Genomic DNA, 19777 nt, shown 5'->3' with positions numbered 1-19777 from the left:
ACTTTAAATTGTTTAACTTGGGTCAAATGTTTCAGGTAGCCTTCCACAAGCTTCCCACAATAAGTTGGGTGAATTTTGAATTCTGTCCTCCTGACAGAGCTGGTGTAACTGAATCAGGTTTGTAGGCCTTGCTCGCACATGCTTTTTCAGTTCTGTCCACACATTCTTTTAGAGGATTGAGGTCAGTGTTTTGTGATGGCCATTCCAATACCTTGACTTTGTTGTCCTTAAGCCATTTTGCCACAAATTTGGAAGTACACTTGGGGTCATTGTCCATTTGGAAGACCCATTTGCTACCAAGCTTTAACTTCCTGACTGATGTCTTGAGATGTTGCTTCAATATATACACATCATTTTCCACCCTCATGAAGCCATTTATTTTGTGAAGTGCACCAGTCCCTCTTGCAGCAAAGCACCCCCACAACATGATGCTGCCACCCCCATGCTTCACAGTTGGGATGGTGTTCTTCGGCTTGCAAGCCTCCCCCTTTATCCTCCAATCATAACGATGGTCATTATGGCAAAAAGGTTATATTTCTGTTTCATCAGACCAGAGGACATTTCTCCAAAAACTTTGTCCCCATGTGCGGTTGCAAACCGTAGTCTGGCTTTTTTTTATGGCGGTTTTGGAGCAGTGGCTTCATCCTTGCTGAGCAGCCTTTTAGGTTATGTCGATATAGGACTCGTTTTACTGTGGATAAAAATACTTTTGTACCAGTTTTCTCCAGCATCTTCACAAGGTCCTTTGCTGTTGTTCTTGGCTTGATTTGCACTTTTCACACCAAAGTACGTTCATCTCTAGAAGACAGAACGCATCGCCAGGAGACAGAACGCATCTCCTTCCTGAGCGGTATGACGGCTGCATGGTCCCATGGTGTTGCGTACTATTGTTTGTACAGATGAACTTGGTACCTTCAGGCATTTGGAAATTGCTCCCAAGGATGAACCAGTCTTCTGGAGGTCTACAATCTTTTTTCTGAGGTCTTGGCTGATATTTTTTGATTTTCCCATGATATCAAGCAAAGGGGCACTGAGTGTGAAAGTAGGCCTTGAAATACATCCACAGGTACACCTTCAATTGATTCAAATTATGTCAATTAGCCTATCAGAAGCTTCTAAAGCCATGACATATTTTTTTCTGTAATTTTCCAAGCTGTTGAAAGGCACAGTCAACTAACTTAGTGTATGTAAACTTCAGACCCCGTGGAATTGTGATACAGTGAATTATAAGTGCAATAATCTGTCTGTAAACAATTGTTGGAAACATTACTTGTCATTCTAAAAGTAGATGTCCTAACCGACTTGCCAAACTGTAGTTTCTGGAGTGGTTGAAAAACGAGTTTTAATGACTCCAACCTAAGTGTATGTAAACTTCCGACTTCAACTGTATGTCAATCTAGCAAACCAGGGAACTAAAAGCAACTTTATAAACAATGTTTTGGTTAGATTCTAGCTTGTTAGCTAGCTAGCTAAAGTTAAGTTAGCTGGCTAGCCAGTTCAAATAATGACCATCTTATATAGCTTACAAAATCTTCACTTTAGCTAATTTATATTAATAATTACAAGGAAAATAAACTCACAACAAGATCAACATTTACAAGTTAATGGCGAGCCAATTAGAGGAAATTGCTTAGGTTTGTGAGTGTGAAGAAATAAAAGCAGGGGTTTCTACCAGATAATTTTAGAACCTGGTATCTGGTAAATACGTTCTATTTCAAATAAAGTCTGTTTATTTGTCACATGCACAGGATACCGAAGGTGTAAACGATACAGTGAAATGGTTTCTTGCATAGTGGAGTCTTTTGTTTAGACATGTAGCTAGTTAGCTCAACAATGTACTATAATCACAACTCATAACGTCAATACCCTGTATGAATCTGCAGGTTGAACCAGGTTCAATGTTAGCTAGCTGGCTAACATTAGGCTATAACTAACAATGCAAATGGCTCTGAGATACAAAAAATATTACTACACAGATCATACACGTAATTTTAGTTAGCGAGCCAGCCAGCTAACATTAGCTAGCTAACAGTACGCTTTGACTTGCAATGAAATCAACTTTCTGACAAAATTAGAAACGTATAATATCAGGAAAAAAAGCTAGCTAATCTCTCTTACCCATCAACATGGATGAACTCTTCTCCCTCTCTGCCATGGTTGCCCTTAGTTTGAAGATGTAATCCAAAGACAAGTGTTTTATACAACAGCCTTCTGTGTGTGCTCATTTTCGACTCCCTCTGCATATTTGCAATCAAATCCCAGAATTTTCTCAATTTCCTTAGCTATCGTACTCTGCTTGCACTGGGAATTCCACTGATTTCAAAACTCTTGTCCTCCAGGAAGTGGCGAGCAACACTTTTGCAGTTCTACTAGGTGATATCTTTCAAAAATGCTGCGTTAGGAAGGATTACCACACATATTGACCAGCTCATGTTATAGACAGAAGCGTGCTACATGGCAGACCAATCCGAACTAATTTCTCAACATGTCCAGCCCATCCATTATCTCAGCCAATCATGTCTAGCGGGACGGTTCCTGACTTTTTCCGTGGCTAAACCAACTAGGCTCGTAAGTCAACCATTTTATTTGTATTTTCAGATGGCACACAAGTTTTTTACTGATCTTCATCTAAGTCACAATAATAGACAAATATAGTGTACTTAAACTAATTACACACAAATGGTTGTATTTTTCTTGTCTATATTGAATCCGTAATTTAAACATTCACAGTGTAGGTTGGGAAAAGTATGTGAACCCCTAGGCTCACGACTTATCCAAAGCTAATTGGAGTCAGGTAACCTGGAGTCCAATCAATGAGACGAGATTGGAGATGTTGGTTAGAGCTGCCTTGTTTCTGGAACATGCTAACATCTCTGTTGATGAGTCTATGATACGTAAAACACTAAACAAGAATGGTGTTCATGAGAGGACACCACGGAAGAAGCCTCTGCTGTCCAAAAAACCCATTGCTGCAAGTCTGAAGTTTGCAAAAGTGCACCTGGATGTTCCACAGCGCTACTGGTAAAATAGTCTGTGGACAGATGAAACTACAGTTGTTGTTTGGAAGGAACACACAACAATGTGTGGAGATAAAAAGGCCCAGCACACCAACATCAAAACCTCATCCCAACTGTAAAGTCTGGTGGAGGGAGCATCATGGTTTGGGGCTGCTTTGCTGCCTTAGGGCCTGGACAGCTTGCTATCTTTGATTGAAAAAATGAATTCCCAAGATTATCAAAAAAACATTTTGCAGGAGAATGTTAGGCTATCTCTCCACCAATTGACGCTCAACAGAAGTTGGGTGATGCAACAGGACAAAGACTCAAAACACAGAAGTAAATTAACAACAGAATGGCTTCAGAAGAAATAATGCCTTCTGGAATGGCCCAGTCAGAGTCCTGACCTCAACCTGATTTGAGATGCTGTGGCATGACCTCAAGAGAGCAGTTCACACCAGACATCCCAAGAATATTGCTGAACTGAAACAGTTTTGTAAAGAGGAATGGTCCAAAATTTCTCCTGGCCATTATGCAGGTCTGATCCCCAACTGCAGAAAATGTTTAGTTGAGTTTATTGCTGCCAAAGGAGGGTCAACCAGTTATTAAATCCAAGAGTTTACATACCTTTTCCACCCTGCACTGTGAATGCTTACACGGTGTGTTCAATGTGTTATTAGTTTAAGCAGACTGTGTTTGTCTATTGATGTGATCTAGATGAAGATCAGATCAAATTTCTTGACCAATGTATGCAGAAATCCAGGTATTTCCAAAGGGTTCACATACTTTTTCTTGCCACTGTATCTTTTGTGGTGTCCCCACAATGCACTCACCAGACTGTTCCCACAACCCAATGAAACATTCTGGGAACCTTTTTAACGAACATATTAAATGTGTTCTAGGAATGTTCTTGCGACATCAGGTCGAATGTTTTCTTCAAACGTTCTATAATCTTCACCACGACTGAACAGTTTTTGTGTTATGACTTGCCATGACCTAACGAATGTTATGGGTACTTTCACATAACCAATTTTGGTTTGCTGGGTTTTTACTCTCTTTCTCCCCCTCTCTCACCACCCCCTTGGCTTAGTGCCATGTTCCCACCAAAACACTCACTGTCTAACATAAATATTAGCCTATATATGTGACTTGCCTAGATTTGCCTACCTTTTTTGGTGCCTGTCTGCTCAACTATCTGCTCTCCAACTGGAGAGGCCAGTGAAAGCCACTTCACTGAGTGGATCTGCTTGACGTATTTAACATCTAGTTACCTAGCTATATCCACGTGGAGTTGGTTTGATGGGCTGTGGAGGTGGACTGTTGATCGGCCTGAGAGTGGCAGAGAGGAGAGATGAAGAGAGGTGAAGTGAATTGCACACTGTTGAGGCAGAGAGGCCCATTGAACTGGAAACTATGAACTCTGGGATGCACTCTTTTCCATTCTTTGTCTATCTCTCTCTGTCTGTCTCTCTGTCCCTCTCTCTCTCTGTCTGTTTCTCTGTCCCTCTCTCTCTCTGTCTGTTTCTCTGTCTCTCTCCCCATCCCCTTCTATCTGTCCCTCTCTCTCGAATCAATTCAAAGGGCTTTATTGGCATGGGAACATATGTTTACATTGCCAAAGAAAGTGAAATAATTGTGAAATAAACAAGCAAAAATGAACAGTAAACATTACGCTCACAAAAGTTTAAAAGGAATAGAAACATTTCAAATGTCATATTATGGCTATATACAGTGTTGTAATGATGTGCAAATTGTTAAAGCACAAAAGGAAAAATAAATAACCATAAATATGGGTTGTATTTACAATGGTGTTTGTTCTTCACTGGTTCCCCTTTTTTTGTGGCAACAGGTCACAAATATTGCTGCTGTGATGGCACACTGGTATTTCACCTAATATACAGTGTATTCATAAAGTATTCAGACCCCTTGATTTTTTCCACATTTTGTTATGTTACAGCCTTATTCTAAAATTGATTAAATAGATTTTCCCCCTCATCAATCTACACACAATACCCCATGATGACAAAGCAAAAACAGTTTTGACATTTTTGTGAATTTATATTTAAAAAAATACAGATATATTGCATTTACATAAGTATTCAGACCCTTTACTCAGTACTTTGTGGAAGCACCTTTGGCAGCGATTACAGTGTCGAGTCTTATTGGGTACGACGCTACAAGCTTGGCACATCTGTATTTGAGGAGTTTCTCCCATTCTTCTCTGCAGATCCTCTCAAGCTCTGTCCGGTTGTATGGGGAGCGTCGCTCCACAGCCATTTTCAGATCTCTCCAGGGATGTTCGATCGGGTTCAAGTCCAGACTCTGGCTGGGCCACTCAAGGACATTCAAAAGACTTGTCCCAAAGCCACTCTTGCGTTGTCTTGGCTGTGTGCTTAGGGTCATTGTCCTGTTAGAAGGTGAACCTTTACCCCAGTCTGAAGTCCTGAGCAGTCTGGAGCAGGTTTTCATCAAGGATCTCTCTGTACTTTGCTCCGTCCGTCTTTGCCTCATTCCTGACAAATCTCCCAGTCCCTCCCAGTCCACACAGCATGATGCTGCCACCACCTTTCCTCACCATAGGGATGGTGCCAGGTTTCCTCCAGACGTGACGCTTGGCATTCAGGCCAAAGAGTTCAATCTTGGTTTCATCAGACCAGTTACTGAGGAGTGGCTTCCGTCTGGCCACCGTAAATGCCTGATTGGTGGAGTGCTGCAGAGATGGTTGTCCTTCTGGAAGGTTCTCCCATCTCCACAGGGGAACTCTGGAGCTTTGTCAGAGTGACCATCGGAGTCTTGGTCCCTTCACTGACCAAGGCACTTCTCCTCTGATTGCACAGTTTGGCCGGGCGGCCAGCCCTAGGAGGAGTGTTGGTGGTTCCAAACTTCTTTCCTTTAAGAATGATGGAGGCCACTGTATTCTTGGGGACCTTCAATGCTGCATAAATTGTTAGGTACCCTTCCTCAGATCTGTGCCTCGACACAATCCTGTCTCGGAGCTCTACGGACAATTCCTTCAACCTCATGGCTCTGGCATGCACTGTCAACTGTGGGACCTTATATAGACAGGTGTGTGTCTTTCCAAATCGTGTCCAATCAATTGAATTTACCACAGGTGGACTCCAATCAAGTTGTAGAAACATCTCAAGGATGATCAATGGAAGCAGGATGCACCGGAGCTCAATGTCGAGTCTCATAGCAAAGGGTCTGAAGACTTATGTAACTAAGGTTTTTCTGTTTTTTATTTGTAATTACAATTGCAAAAATGTCTCTAAACCTGTTTTCACTTTGTCATTATGTGATATTGTGTGTGGATTGATGAGGAATTGTTATTTAATCAATTTTAGAATAAGGTTGTAACATAACAGAATGTTGAAAAAGGGAAGGGGTCTGAATACTTAATGAATGCATTGTATATGGGAATTTCTGAAAATTGGATTTGTTTTAAAATTCTTTGTGGGTCTGTGAGGGAAATATGAGTCTATAATATGGTCATACATTTGACAGGAGGTTAGGAAGTGAAGCTCAGTTTCCACCTCATTTTGTGGACAGTGTTCACATAGCCTGTCTTCTCTTGAGAGCCAGGTCTGCCTACGGCGGCCTCTCTCAATAGCAAGGCTATGCTCACTGAGTCTGTACATAGTGAAAGCTTTCCTTAATTTTGGTTCAGTCACAGTGGTCAGGTATTCTGTCACTGTGTACTCCCTGTTTAGGGCCACATTGCATTCTTGTTTGCTCTGTTTTTGGCTAATTCTTTCCAATGTGTCAAGTAATTATCTTTTTGTTTTCTCATGATTTGTTGGGTCTAATTGTGTTGCAGTCCTGGGCCTCTGTGGGGTGTGTTTGTGAACAGAGCCCCAGGACCAGCTTGCTAAGGGGACTATTCTCTAGTTCAGTGGTTCCCAAACTTGTTATAGTCCTGTATCGCTTCAAACATTCAACCTCCGGCTGTGTACCTCCTCTAGCACCAGGGTCAGCGCACTCTCAAATGTTGTTTTTTGCCATCATTGTAAGCCTGCCACACACACACTATACAATACATTTATTAAATGTCACATTGTTCGTAATAATGGTCGGACCAAGGCGCAGCGTACGTAGAGTTCCACATACTTTTAATGAATAAAGTGAAACTTAAGCAAATACAATAAAGAATAAACGAACCGTGACGACAATGCAGTGCTAACAGGCAACTAAACATAAACAATATCCCATAACCCACAGGTGGAAAACATGCTACTTAAGTATGATCCCCAATTAGAGACAACGATAACCAGCTGCCTCTAATTGGGAATCATACAAATCACCAACATAGAAAATCAAACCTAGAACCCCACATAGAAAATATAAACTAGAACAGCCCCCCAGTCACGCCCTGACCTACTCTACCATAGAAAATACAGGCTTCTAATGGTCAGGGACGTGACATTAAACAAGAATGAGTGTGAGCTTTTGTCACAACCCGGCTCTTGGGAAGTGACAAAGAGCTCTTATAGGACCGGGGCACAAGTAATAATATATTAATAATCAATAATTTTGCTCTTTATTTAACCATTTTACATTTAACACCTTATTTGTCCATCGATAATTGTGAATAACTCACCACAGGTTAATGAAAAGGGTGTGCTTGAAGGGATGCACATAACTCTGCAATGTTGGGTTGTATTGGGGAGAGTCAGTCTTAAGTAATTTTCCACACACAGTCTGTGCCTGTATTTAGTTTTCATGCTAGTGAGGGCCGAGAATCCACTCTCACATAGATAGGTACGTGGTTGCAAAGGGCATCAGTGTCTTAACAGCTTGATTTGCCAAGGCAGGATACTCTGAGCGCAGCCCAATCCAGAAATCTGGCAGTGGCTTAAATTATGATTAAATTACATTTTCACAGAACCGCTTGTTGCAATTGCGATGAGGCTCTCTTGTTCAGATATCGGTAAGTGGACTGGAGGCAGGGCATGAAATGGATAATGAATCCAGTTGTTTGTGTCGGGAAAAGTACTTCACTATATCACATTTGACATTGTCCGTAAGCTTGAGTTCATTTGCACAAAATAAAAAATCATACAATGATAGAAAGACCAGTGTGTTGTCCTTGTTAATGTAGACTTAGAAGAGATTTAACTTCTTAATCATAGCCTCAAGTTTGTCCCGCACATTGAATATAGTTGCGGAGGAAGCCCTGTAATCCTAGATTCAGATCTTTCAGGCGAGAAAAAACATCACCCAGATAGGCCAGTCATGCAAGCAGTCAGACAAGTGAAAATGATGGTCAGTAAAGACAATTTCAAGCTTGTCTCTACATTAAATACTTTCCCCCTTGATAACCAGTAAAAGTGTTACATGGTTGCTGCCCGTATCAAAAAAAGTGTCAATACTTAGCCTCTTGACAACCAGTGCACTTCTGTATGTTCTAAAAGCGATACATGACCGCTGCCCATATCATTACATAGTGCAGTAAATACACAAGAGTTCAGGAGCCTTGCTTTAACATTTACATTTACATTTAAGTCATTTAGCAGACGCTCTTATCCAGAGCGACTTACAAATTGGTGCGTTCACCTTAAGACATCCAGTGGAACAGCCACTTTACAATAGTGCATCTAAATATTTTAAGGGGGGGGGGGTGAGAATTGTATTGTCCAAAACGTCTTTCAAGCTGTCAGGCATTCCCTTGGCAGTAAGAGCCTCTCAGTGGATGCTGCAGTGTACCCAAGTGGCGTCGGGAGCAACTGCCTGCACGTGTTACCAGTCCACTATGTCTCCGTGTCATGGCTTTTGCACCATCAGTACAGATACCATGAGCAGCAGCTACGTTTGGCTACATTTGGACCGTTAGTGGAATTCCCACGAGAGAGTAACGATTAATGTGATTGGATGTTAATTATTTGACTAGGCTACCTGTATTTGACATTGTGTTGTTATTTCGCTGAACACTAGATGGTTACATTTGATTTTTGCCAGTGAAACGAGGCAATTTTATTGTATAAAAGAAAAAGCTTAATCACTTTTTTATTTGGCGTACCACCGACGGCATTGCACGTACCTATGAGGGTAGGGTTTGTCATGGAAGGCTTGGGAATCAATTCCTTTTTGTTGGTTGTAGAATTTATTGGCTCTTTTTTCTGGATTTAGATCATTTGCTGGTATCGTCCTAATTCTGCTTTCTCTCTCTCTGTCTCTCTCCCCGTCCCCCTCTCCCTCTGCTAATCGGCAGATGTAGCACCAGTTTTGTGATTTTCCAGCTCATTTCCAGCAGCTATTCTTGGTTAGGGAACATGCATTACCAAACAGCTTGTTATTCAAAGTTTATTTTTCAGAAAGGCAGAGGGAGAGGTATGATGAAAATGTCCAAATGCAGCAGCACATATGCATTGATGAGTATTTGAGGATGTGTGAACTAAATGTCAACACAGTGGTTTTTTTCTGGAGGCATTAGAGCCATCCTCAATAATCAGACATGTTATTACTGTAACTACTAGCAGAATATCTCTATCTTGTGAGTGGGAGAACATTCAGAAAATATATTTTCTTCCCTCTTTTTCTCTCTCTCTCTCTCTCACCATCTCTCTCTCTCTCACCATCTCTCTCTCTCACCATCTCTCTCTCTGTACAGAACGTGGTCCAGTGGTGTCCTCCGCTCTCCAGTGTGCTGCCCTCCTCTTCCCAGTTCACTGCCCCTCTGTCTGTCTGGTAAGAACTATACTATACCTTACTATAATATACTATACTACTCCTCTACTTGATCCTACTATTCTACACTTGTCAGCTATACTCTACTTACTACTACTACTACTCGTCTCTACTCGGTCACATCAGCTGTACTTGGGATACAAATGGACAATTGTGCTTAACGTTTAAACAGCTCTTTTTTTTATTAGTTAAACGATAAGAAATATCATTAAATGTACAATGCAGAATAATGGTCCTATTACGTGTGTATCACCTCTAGGACCAGGCAATTATGTTCTATCTACTGTAACCCTTTACAGGCAGAACGCAGCAACAGTAACATGTCGATAATGACAACTGATAACTTTTCAGACCATTTCAAAAAGTGCTGCATCCGGTCTGTACCTTTTCAGACAGCAGAATTCTGCTCCGGCGTAAAATGTTCCGTTTCTTTTCTCTGACAACAATAAATGTAGCTGATTGATGTGCTGCTGTGTTGTTTTTTTAATGGTATTTCTACTAAATGTCTTGGTATGTCACGGTATTTAACAAACATTAAAGTACTTTTTTAGGAGAGAGTGGTCTGCACGCAGGCAAACTGGCTGCGCGCAGAAGCTCAAAATGATTAGAATGACACTTCTGGTTGCTTAGTGATGGATTTTAGTCCCGCTTCATAAGTGGCATTCCTTTACAGACACGTAAAATGGCCGGTCATATCACCAGAGAAGGTTTTGTGTCGGCATTTAAAGAAACGTAGTATAGCCTACCCTAACAGACAGACAAACAAACATACCATAGCCAAGGGGCTTCCAAAGGGCCACATTCAATTTAGTCTGAAAAGCGAAATACATACAGGCTACCAGTAGTCTCCTGTAATTTCATGAGGCAAACATTATGTGACGAGTGCGCTGAGAGTCGGAAAGCAAGTTCAGGGAGTGAGTGTTTTAAATAAACAATGAACACGAAACACAACCAACGCACCGACATGAAAAGTCAATAACACCTGAGGAAAGAGCCAAGGGGAGTGACGGATATAGGGAAGATCATCAAGGAGGTGATGGAGTCCAGGTGAGTGTCATGAGGCGCAGGTGAGCGAGACGATGGTGACAGGTGTGCAGGATAATCGGCAGCCTGATGACCTACTACTGATGACCTAGTACTCCCTCCCTGACGCGTGGCTCCAGCCGCAGGACGCCAACAAAGGGGACGAATCTGGGGATCAGGAGCAGACCGGTCACCCCTGCTGAGGACCTGTCACGCCAGCTGAGGCACGGGAACCTGTCGAGTCAGCTGGGGCACGGGAACTTTGCAGATCGGTTGAGGCAAGAGAGCCTGGCGATCCGGCTGAGCCATGAGAACCTAACGAGCCGGTGGAAGCAGGGCAGCCTGGCGGTCTGGCAGAGGCATGAGAGCCTGATGAGCCAGGGGAAAGCCTGTAGCAGTTCCCGGACCCGATGTCATTACTCTGACACAAAAAATGGAATAAGAAAACACTCCTGATGCTTCCCTTAGGTGTGATGTTAATCTGTAACGAGTGCGCTGAGAGTCGGGAAGCAAGTTTAGGGAGTGAGTGTTTTAATAAATAAAATAAACAATGAACACGAAACACAAACAAAGCACCGACATGAAAAGTCAAGAACACCTGAGGAAAGAGCCAAGGGGAGTGACTGATATAGAGAAGATAATCAAGGAGGTGATGGAGTCCAGGTGAGTGTCATGAGGCGCAGGTGCGTGAGATGATGGTGACAAGTGTGCGAGATAATCAGCAGACTGATGACCTTGAGGCTGGAGAGGCAGTATACGTGACAAATGAAGAGTAGGCTACCCCCAAGCTCGCAAGATTGAAGACTTTGGTGTGATGAATAGGCTAGGATATTCTTTATTTATTAATAATAAAAAAATACATTTTAACCCCTTTTTCTCCCCAATTTTGTGATATCCAATTGCGATCTTGTCTCATCGCTGCAACTCCCCAACGTGAGAGGCAAAGTTAGAGTCTTGCATCCTAAAAAAAGTTTGACCCGCCAAGCCACGTCTCCAAGCCTCTTAACACCCGCTGGCTTAACCCAGAAGCACCAATGTGTCGGAGGAAACACCGTTCAACTGACGAACAGAAGTCAGCTTGCAGGCGCCCAGCCCGCCACAAGGAGTCACTAGAGCGCAATGAGCTAAGTAAAGCCCCCTGGCCAAAGACCGCTGTGCCACTCGGATGGCCCTAGGCTAGGATATTCTACACACAACAGACAGAAGACTAAACACTCACTTGCATCATTAGCAAAGAGCCAGAGCAGGCAGGACAGTGTGAGGGAGAGAGAGGCAGAAGTAGAAGCGTGCTCATATGTTTGGTAATTTGCATCTCGCAATATCTTGTCTTGCATGCCTTGCAAATTCACCAAGTAGCCTAAAGTTTGCCTCTTCCACTTTGGTTTTACTTGAATTACACAACTTCCCCATGCCTTAATAGCCTATCGGTTATAACAAGGAAAATAACATGTTTTGTGATAAGTGAACTGTTTTTGGTTAGGGATCCCAACTTCGTTTAAACGTTTTAATGTTTCACAACGATTTAATGTGCACACCCCTAAGCTATACTGACTTACTACTTCAAAAGTAGTACTTTGAGGTTAGAGATCCACGAGATGTTTCAAGTAAACTGCCATTTGTGATACCAATCATTATTTCTAAATATCTACTCATCTTCAGAAATCCATAGAAGTATTTGGTGAAAGGAGAGAAAGACTTTGGGGATGGAAGAAACCAAACATGAGGCCTACCAGTAGTGTTGTGTTCGAGACCACCTAAAGCGAGACCGATCCAAGATTGGGGGGGACAAGGGGTCCGAGACAGTTTCAAGACCGAAACCAGAAATATGCGATTCCAATTCAAGACCACGATTGCAATTTTGTCAAATCAGCACCATAACAAGATTTCAAAATGTCCAGTATTTCTGTGCTCATATTTCAGAACAACATATGGATTCTTTAGACATTCGAAATAGTGAAAAAATGCATACTGAGGGAAAATAGAGCCACTCTACAAATGTGACCGACTGGCTCAATTTGGTCTTATGTAGCAAAATTTGAAATGGTGTTTTTTACATTGGATAAAAGTAAAGACACAGAGCTAGAAAATGGTATATAATACACTAGAGTTGAGGAACAATGGGAAAGTAATTCTGCTTTTGAAAGTTGATAAACTTGTAACCTCATTTTTGAGAAAATGGCCCTTGAACATTTTTGTAAACCTAAAGAGCTCTTCTTTGTCTACACCCATTCAGCATCGTTCACACCCTCTTAAGCCTTAGCCCCACCCATCTCTTTAAGGACTCACATGAGGCCATGTACTAAACAACCAAAGATTTCAAGACTCAACGCTGGTTTATACTACGGCTGTGTTCGTAAATTCAATCTGGAGTACCAGAGTGCGCTCTGGGTGTTTGTAAACTCAGAACATTGTCAGAATGTCTGTTCGTAAAACTCAGAGCGGTTCGCTCTCGGAGCGTTCAGTGCGCACACTGGGCGCTCTGGCCGAGGAGTAGGGTTGTGGTTGATCCGAGCGTTCTCACCTAACAACAGCAGTCAAGCACCCAAACTAACACTGGCTAGCTTGCTAGCTACTTCCAGACACAAATGGGAGAACCGCTCACACTGACCATTTTACTCAACCTAGCAGAGCTGGTTAGGTTGTTTTTATGTTATCCAGAGCGTTGGTGAATGAAACTGTGCTACTGGCAACAATTGAATTGCAGTTTTTTGCTGACGTTTTCTTGCACCGGCCATATTCAACAGGTGTTGAGCGTTCCTAAATTTGCCAGTTATTCTGCGCTCTGGTACACTCAGACGAGAGTGCTCTGAAATAGGAGTAGATAGCCAGAGCGAATTTACCAGCTACGTCTATCGATAGTTGTCGCAGTGACATCATAAAACATTCTATTGAAATGGTTACTTGCATAGTGTCTTTTGTTTAGACATGTAGCTAGCTAGCTAGCTAAACAATGAACCATAATCCCAACTCATAACGTTACTACCCTGCATGAATCTGCATGTAGCTATCCAACTAGGTTCAATGTTAGTTAGCTAGCCAACATTAGGCTATGACTAGCAATGCAAATGGCTCTGAGATATGAATAATATTACTAAACAGATCATACACGTAGCGTTAGCTAGCGAGCCAGCCAGCTAACGTTAGCTAGCCTACAGTACACTTTGACTTGACAAAACTACTTTCTGACGCTTCTCACTCTCTGTCACGGATGCCATGGTTGCCTTTAGTTTGAATGTAATCCGGAACCAGGTGTTTTATACAACAGCCTTCTGTGTGTTCTCTTTTCGACTCCCTCTGCATATTTGCAATCAAACGCCAGAACTTTCTCCATCTCCTTAGCTATCATACTTTAATTCCACCGGGAATTCCACTAGTTTAAAAACTCGGTCCTCAAGAAAGGTCGAGAGCAACACTTTTGCAGTTCTATTACGTGATATCTTTCAAAGAATCTGAGTTCGAAAAGATTACATACACATACTGACTGACTATCTCATGTTATAGACAGAAGCGTGCTACATGGCAGACTAATCCGAACTCATCTCTCAGCATGTCCAGCCCATCCATTATCTCAGACAATCATGGCTAGCGGGAAGGTTCCTGACTTTTTCCGTGGCTAAACCAACTAGGCTTGTAATTTAACAATTGTATTTGTAGTTATATATGACATACAAGTTTGTTATTAAGGCACATGAAAGTTCACATGTTCCAGAAGGCATTTCTTCCCAAAAATGCATTTAAAAAAAAATAAAAAAAGTTTACATTCAAATAACTCTCCTGTGAAGTAGTGCACGACATACGCCTAGTTTCCTGAAACGAGTCACAAATTATTACTAACCCAAACACAGTGGGGAACAAGGGGCCTTCTACATCTTCAGAGAAGGGCTAAGGATTTATAAAATAATGATTATAGTAATATAATAATGATAGCAATATAATTATTTTAAATGATGTTCTGACTTAATCTGTTCAGTTTTTTTTGGAATGGACAACGAGCCACAATGAAGAGAAAAAAAATATCCAATCCGGATTTTCTTTTCTGGTCTCTGGGGAGATACATCTAGTTAGCTAAGTCAGCCATTGGCTAAGCCATCAGAAGCTAGATAAAGGCATCTTCCATTGAATTGTATTGGGGCAAACATTTTGAATGATAGTGGAATCAACCAATCACATTACAAACAAGCCATTTACCACTCGGGCCTGCCATCATTCAATTTGAACTGGACTGTGTAGAACTGAACAGGCAGTTGCAACAGCGTGACTTGAGATCATTATAACACATTCGCCAAAAACCTCAAAATTCACCTGAATGGATTTCTGTAAATATGTCAAAATCACGGTAAATTTGGTAACTTTACAGTCCTATCGATCAAACAACCATGAAACGGTAGGTTCTCTCTCCCTCAGTTATGCACATCAACAACAACAAGATCATCAACATTTACATTTACATTTAAGTCATTTAGCAGACGCTCTTATCCAGAGCGACTTACAAATTGGTGCATTCACCTTATGACCTCCAGTGGAACAGTAGTGCATCTAAATCTTTTCAGGGGAGGGGGTGAGAGGGATTACTTTATCCTATCCTAGGTATTCCTTAAAGAGGTGGGGTTTCAGGTGTCTCCGGAAGGTGGTGATTGACTCCGCTGTCCTGGCGTCGTGAGGGAGTTTGTTCCACCATTGGGGGGCCAGAGCAGCGAACAGTTTTGACTGGGCTGAGCGGGAACTGTACTTCCTCAGTGGTAGGGAGGCGAGCAGGCCAGAGGTGGATGAACGCAGTGCCCTTGTTTGGGTGTAGGGCCTGATCAGAGCCTGGAGGTACTGAGGTGCCGTTCCCCTCACAGCTCCGTGAGGCAAGCACCATGGTCTTGTAGCGGATGCGAGCTTCAACTGGAAGCCAGTGGAGGGAGCGGAGGAGCGGGGTGACGTGAGAGAACTTGGGAAGGTTGAACACCAGACGGGCTGCGGCGTTCTGGATGAGTTGTAGGGGTTTAATGGCACAGGCAGGGAGCCCAGCCAACAGCGAGTTGCAGTAATCCAGACGGGAGATGACAAGTGCCTGGATTAGGACCTGCGCCGCTTCCTGTGTGAGGCAGGGTCGTACTCTGCGGATGTTGTAGAGCATGAACCTACAGGAACGGGCCACCGCCTTGATGTTAGTTGAGAGCGACAGGGTGTTGTCCAGGATCACGCCAAGGTTCTTAGCGCTCTGGGAGGAGGACACAATGGAGTTGTCAACCGTGATGGCGAGATCATGGAACGGGCAGTCCTTCCCCGGGAGGAAGAGCAGCTCCGTCTTGCCGAGGTTCAGCTTGAGGTGGTGATCCGTCATCCACACGGATATGTCAGCCAGACATGCAGAGATGCGATTCGCCACCTGGTCATCAGAAGGGGAAAGGAGAAGATTAATTGTGTGTCGTCTGCATAGCAATGATAGGAGAGACCATGTGAGGTTATGACAGAGCCAAGTGACTTGGTGTATAGCGAGAATAGGAGAGGGCCTAGAACAGAGCCCTGGGGACACCAGTGGTGAGAGCACGTGGTGTGGAGACGGATTCTCGCCACGCCACCTGGTAGGAGCGACCTGTCAGGTAGGACGCAATCCAAGCGTGGGCCGCGCCGGAGATGCCCAACTCGGAGAGGGTGGAGAGGAGGATCTGATGGTTCACAGTATCGAAGGCAGCCGATAGGTCTAGAAGGATGAGAGCAGAGGAGAGAGAGTTAGCTTTAGCAGTGCGGAGCGCCTCCGTGATACAGAGAAGAGCAGTCTCAGTTGAATGACTAGTCTTGAAACCTGACTGATTTGGATCAAGAAGGTCATTCTGAGAGAGATAGCGGGAGAGCTGGCCAAGGACGGCACGTTCAAGAGTTTTGGAGAGAAAAGAAAGAAGGGATACTGGTCTGTAGTTGTTGACATCGGAGGGATCGAGTGTAGGTTTTTTCAGAAGGGGTGCAACTCTCGCTCTCTTGAAGACGGAAGGGACGTAGCCAGCGGTCAGGGATGAGTTGATGAGCGAGGTGAGGTAAGGGAGAAGGTCTCCGGAAATGGTCTGGAGAAGAGAGGAGGGGATAGGGTCAAGCGGGCAGGTTGTAGGGCGGCCGGCCGTCACAAGACGCGAGATTTCATCTGGAGAGAGAGGGGGAAAGAGGTCAGAGCACAGGGTAGGGCAGTGTGAGCAGAACCAGCGGTGTCGTTTGACTTAGCAAACGAGGATCGGATGTCGTCGACCTTCTTTTCAAAATGGTTGACGAAGTCATCTGCAGAGAGGGAGGAGGGGGGGGAGGGGGAGGAGGATTCAGGAGGGAGGAGAAGGTTGCAAAGAGCTTCCTAGGGTTAGAGGCAGATGCTTGGAATTTAGAGTGGTAGAAAGTGGCTTTAGCAGCAGAGAGAGAAGAGGAAAATGTAGAGAGGAGGGAGTGAAAGGATGTCAGGTCCGCAGGGAGGCGAGTTTTCCTCCATTTCCGCTCGGCTGCCCGGAGCCCTGTTCTGTGAGCTCGCAATGAGTCGTCGAGCCACGGAGCGGGAGGGGAGGACCGAGCCGGCCTGGAGGATAGGGGACATAGAGAGTCAAAGGATGCAGAAAGGGAGGAGAGGAGGGTTGAGGAGGCAGAATCAGGAGATAGGTTGGAGAAGGTTTGAGCAGAGGGAAGAGATGATAGGATGGAAGAGGAGAGAGTAGCGGGGGAGAGAGAGCGAAAGGTTGGGACGGCGCGATACCATCCGAGTAGGGGCAGTGTGGGAAGTGTTGGATGAGAGCGAGAGGGAAAAGGATACAAGGTAGTGGTCGGAGACTTGGAGGGGAGTTGCAACGAGGTTAGTGGAAGAACAGCATCTAGTAAAGATGAGGTCGAGCGTATTTCCTGCCTTGTGAGTAGGGGGAAGGTGAGAGGGTGAGGTCAAAAGAGGAGAGGAGTGGAAAGAAGGAGGCAGAGAGGAATGAGTCAAAGGTAGGCGTGGGGAGGTTAAAGTCGCCCAGAACTGTGAGAGGTGAGCCGTCCTCAGGAAAGGAGCTTATCAAGGCATCAAGCTCATTGATGAACTCTCCGAGGAACCTGGAGGGCGATAAATGATAAGGATGTTAAGCTTGAAAGGGCTGGTAACTGTGACAGCATGGAATTCAAAGGAGGCGATAGACAGATGGGTAAGGGGAGAAAGAGAGAATGACCACTTGGGAGAGATGAGGATCCCGGTGCCACCACCCCGCTGACCAGAAGCTCTCGGGGTGTGCGAGAACACGTGTGCAGACGAAGAGAGAGCAGTAGGAGTAGCAGTGTTGTCTGTGGTGATCCATGTTTCCGTCAGTGCCAAGAAGTCGAGGGACTGGAGGGAGACATAGGCGGAGATGAACTCTGCCTTGTTGGCCGCAGATCGGCAGTTCCAGAGGCTACCGGAGACCTGGAACTCCACGTGGGTCGTGCGCGCTGGGACCACCAGATTAGGGTGGCCGCGGCCACGCGGTGTGGAGCGTTTGTATGGTCTGTGCAGAGAGGAGAGAACAGGGATAGACAGACACATAGTTGACAGGCTACACAAGAGGCTACGCTAATGCAAAGGAGATTGGAATGACAAGTGGACTACACGTCACGAGTGTTCAGAAAGTTAAGCTTACGTAGCAAGAATCTTATTGACTAAAATGATTAAAATGATACAGTACTGCTGAAGTAGGCTAGCTGGCAGAGGCTGCGTTGTTGACTATGTAGGCTAGCTGGCATTGGCTGCGTTGTTGACACTACACTAATCAAGTCGTTCCGTTGAGTGTAATAGTTTCTACTGTGCTGCTATTCGGGGCTAGCTGGCTAGCTAGCAGTGTTGATTACGTTACGTTGCGTTAAAAGAACGACAATAGCTGGCTAGCTAACCTAGGAAATCGCTCTAGACTACACAATTATCTTTGATACAAAGACGGCTATGTAGCTAGCTATGTAGCTAGCTACGATCAAACAAATCAAGCCGTTGTACTGTAATGAAATGAAATGAAAAATGTGATACTACCTGTGGAGCGAAGCGAAATGCGACCGGATTGTTGAGTGCAGAAGTTCTGTTCGGTAGACGTTGGCTAGCTGTTGGCTAGCTAGCAGAGTCTCCTATGTTAAGGACGACATAAAACTACACACTCTAAACTACACAATTATCTTGGGTACGAAGACAGCAAAGACAACTATGTAGCTAGCTAACACTACACTAATCAAGTCGTTCAGTTGAGTGTAATAGTTGTGCTGCTAATCGGTAGACGGTGGACTAGCTAACGGTGGACGTTAGTTAGCTGGCTAGCTGCAGGGCAGTGTAGACTGCGTTAGGACGACGAAATACGATAATTACGCAATTATCTATGATACAAAGACGGCTATGTAGCTAGCTAAGAAGAAATTGCTAAGATTAGACAAATCAAACGCGCACGCGCTGCAGCAGGCGTATCTCACTGATCATCCCTAAAGCCAACACCTCATTTGGCTTCAACTAATGCTAGCCAGAGCAAGAAGAGCTAAACTCTAACGAAGGAACATTAGATAAACCCTCTCAAACGTTTTCAGCTGTAGGGTTGCAAAGAGTTGGAAACTTACTGGAAAATGTCTGAATTTTTTTCCAAAAATTTACATGAGAAGTTAAGCCCGGGAATTTGGGGAATTTTGCTTAAATTCATCAAAAACATTAACCTATAACAGTTAACCTTTTTTTGTGGGATACACATAAGGCAATTCTTAGGTTTTGTGGCATATTTTGGTTAAACTATCCCCAATTCAATAGAATTGCAACCCTCTGCATGCACAGTGATTTTTTTCCATCACATGTGCAGTGCACTCTTCCATCACATGTACAGCTGATTCTCAAGATATTGCAAACTAATGAGATGCTATTGAGTTCACACTACTACACTGTCTGAGCCAAGGACTACATGCTTTCTGATACGTTTTGATAACAATACTGGGTGGAGTGAATATATTTTATATGACATACATATTTTTTTTGTTAACTAGTAAATAGTAGCCTACAGCAAAGTGTGTTTAAGTCATTTCTAACTTGTTAACAATTTCTACGAGTTAGATTTTGCTACCATGTGAGCCTACTAACTGAGGAC

The 19777-nt window shown here is 43.7% G+C and overlaps 1 protein-coding gene across 2 annotated transcripts in view; it reads left to right on the top strand.

Annotated features, from left to right (window-relative positions):
* LOC115107502 (1-phosphatidylinositol 4,5-bisphosphate phosphodiesterase beta-4) overlaps positions 1 to 19777 on the top strand; it is a 177574-nt gene that overhangs the window by 39615 nt on the left and 118182 nt on the right. For both annotated transcript variants that reach the window (XM_065008902.1, XM_065008898.1), the window contains exon 3: positions 9604 to 9680. The gene's annotated coding sequence lies outside the window, so the exon portion shown is untranslated. The remainder of the gene's footprint in view (positions 1 to 9603; positions 9681 to 19777) is intronic.

This window comes from Oncorhynchus nerka, linkage group LG24, assembly GCF_034236695.1.
Source record: "Oncorhynchus nerka isolate Pitt River linkage group LG24, Oner_Uvic_2.0, whole genome shotgun sequence".
Taxonomy (NCBI): domain Eukaryota; kingdom Metazoa; phylum Chordata; class Actinopteri; order Salmoniformes; family Salmonidae; genus Oncorhynchus; species Oncorhynchus nerka.
The sequence above is the reverse complement of the archived record's forward strand: the minus strand, read 5'-3'. Positions and strand labels throughout refer to the sequence as shown.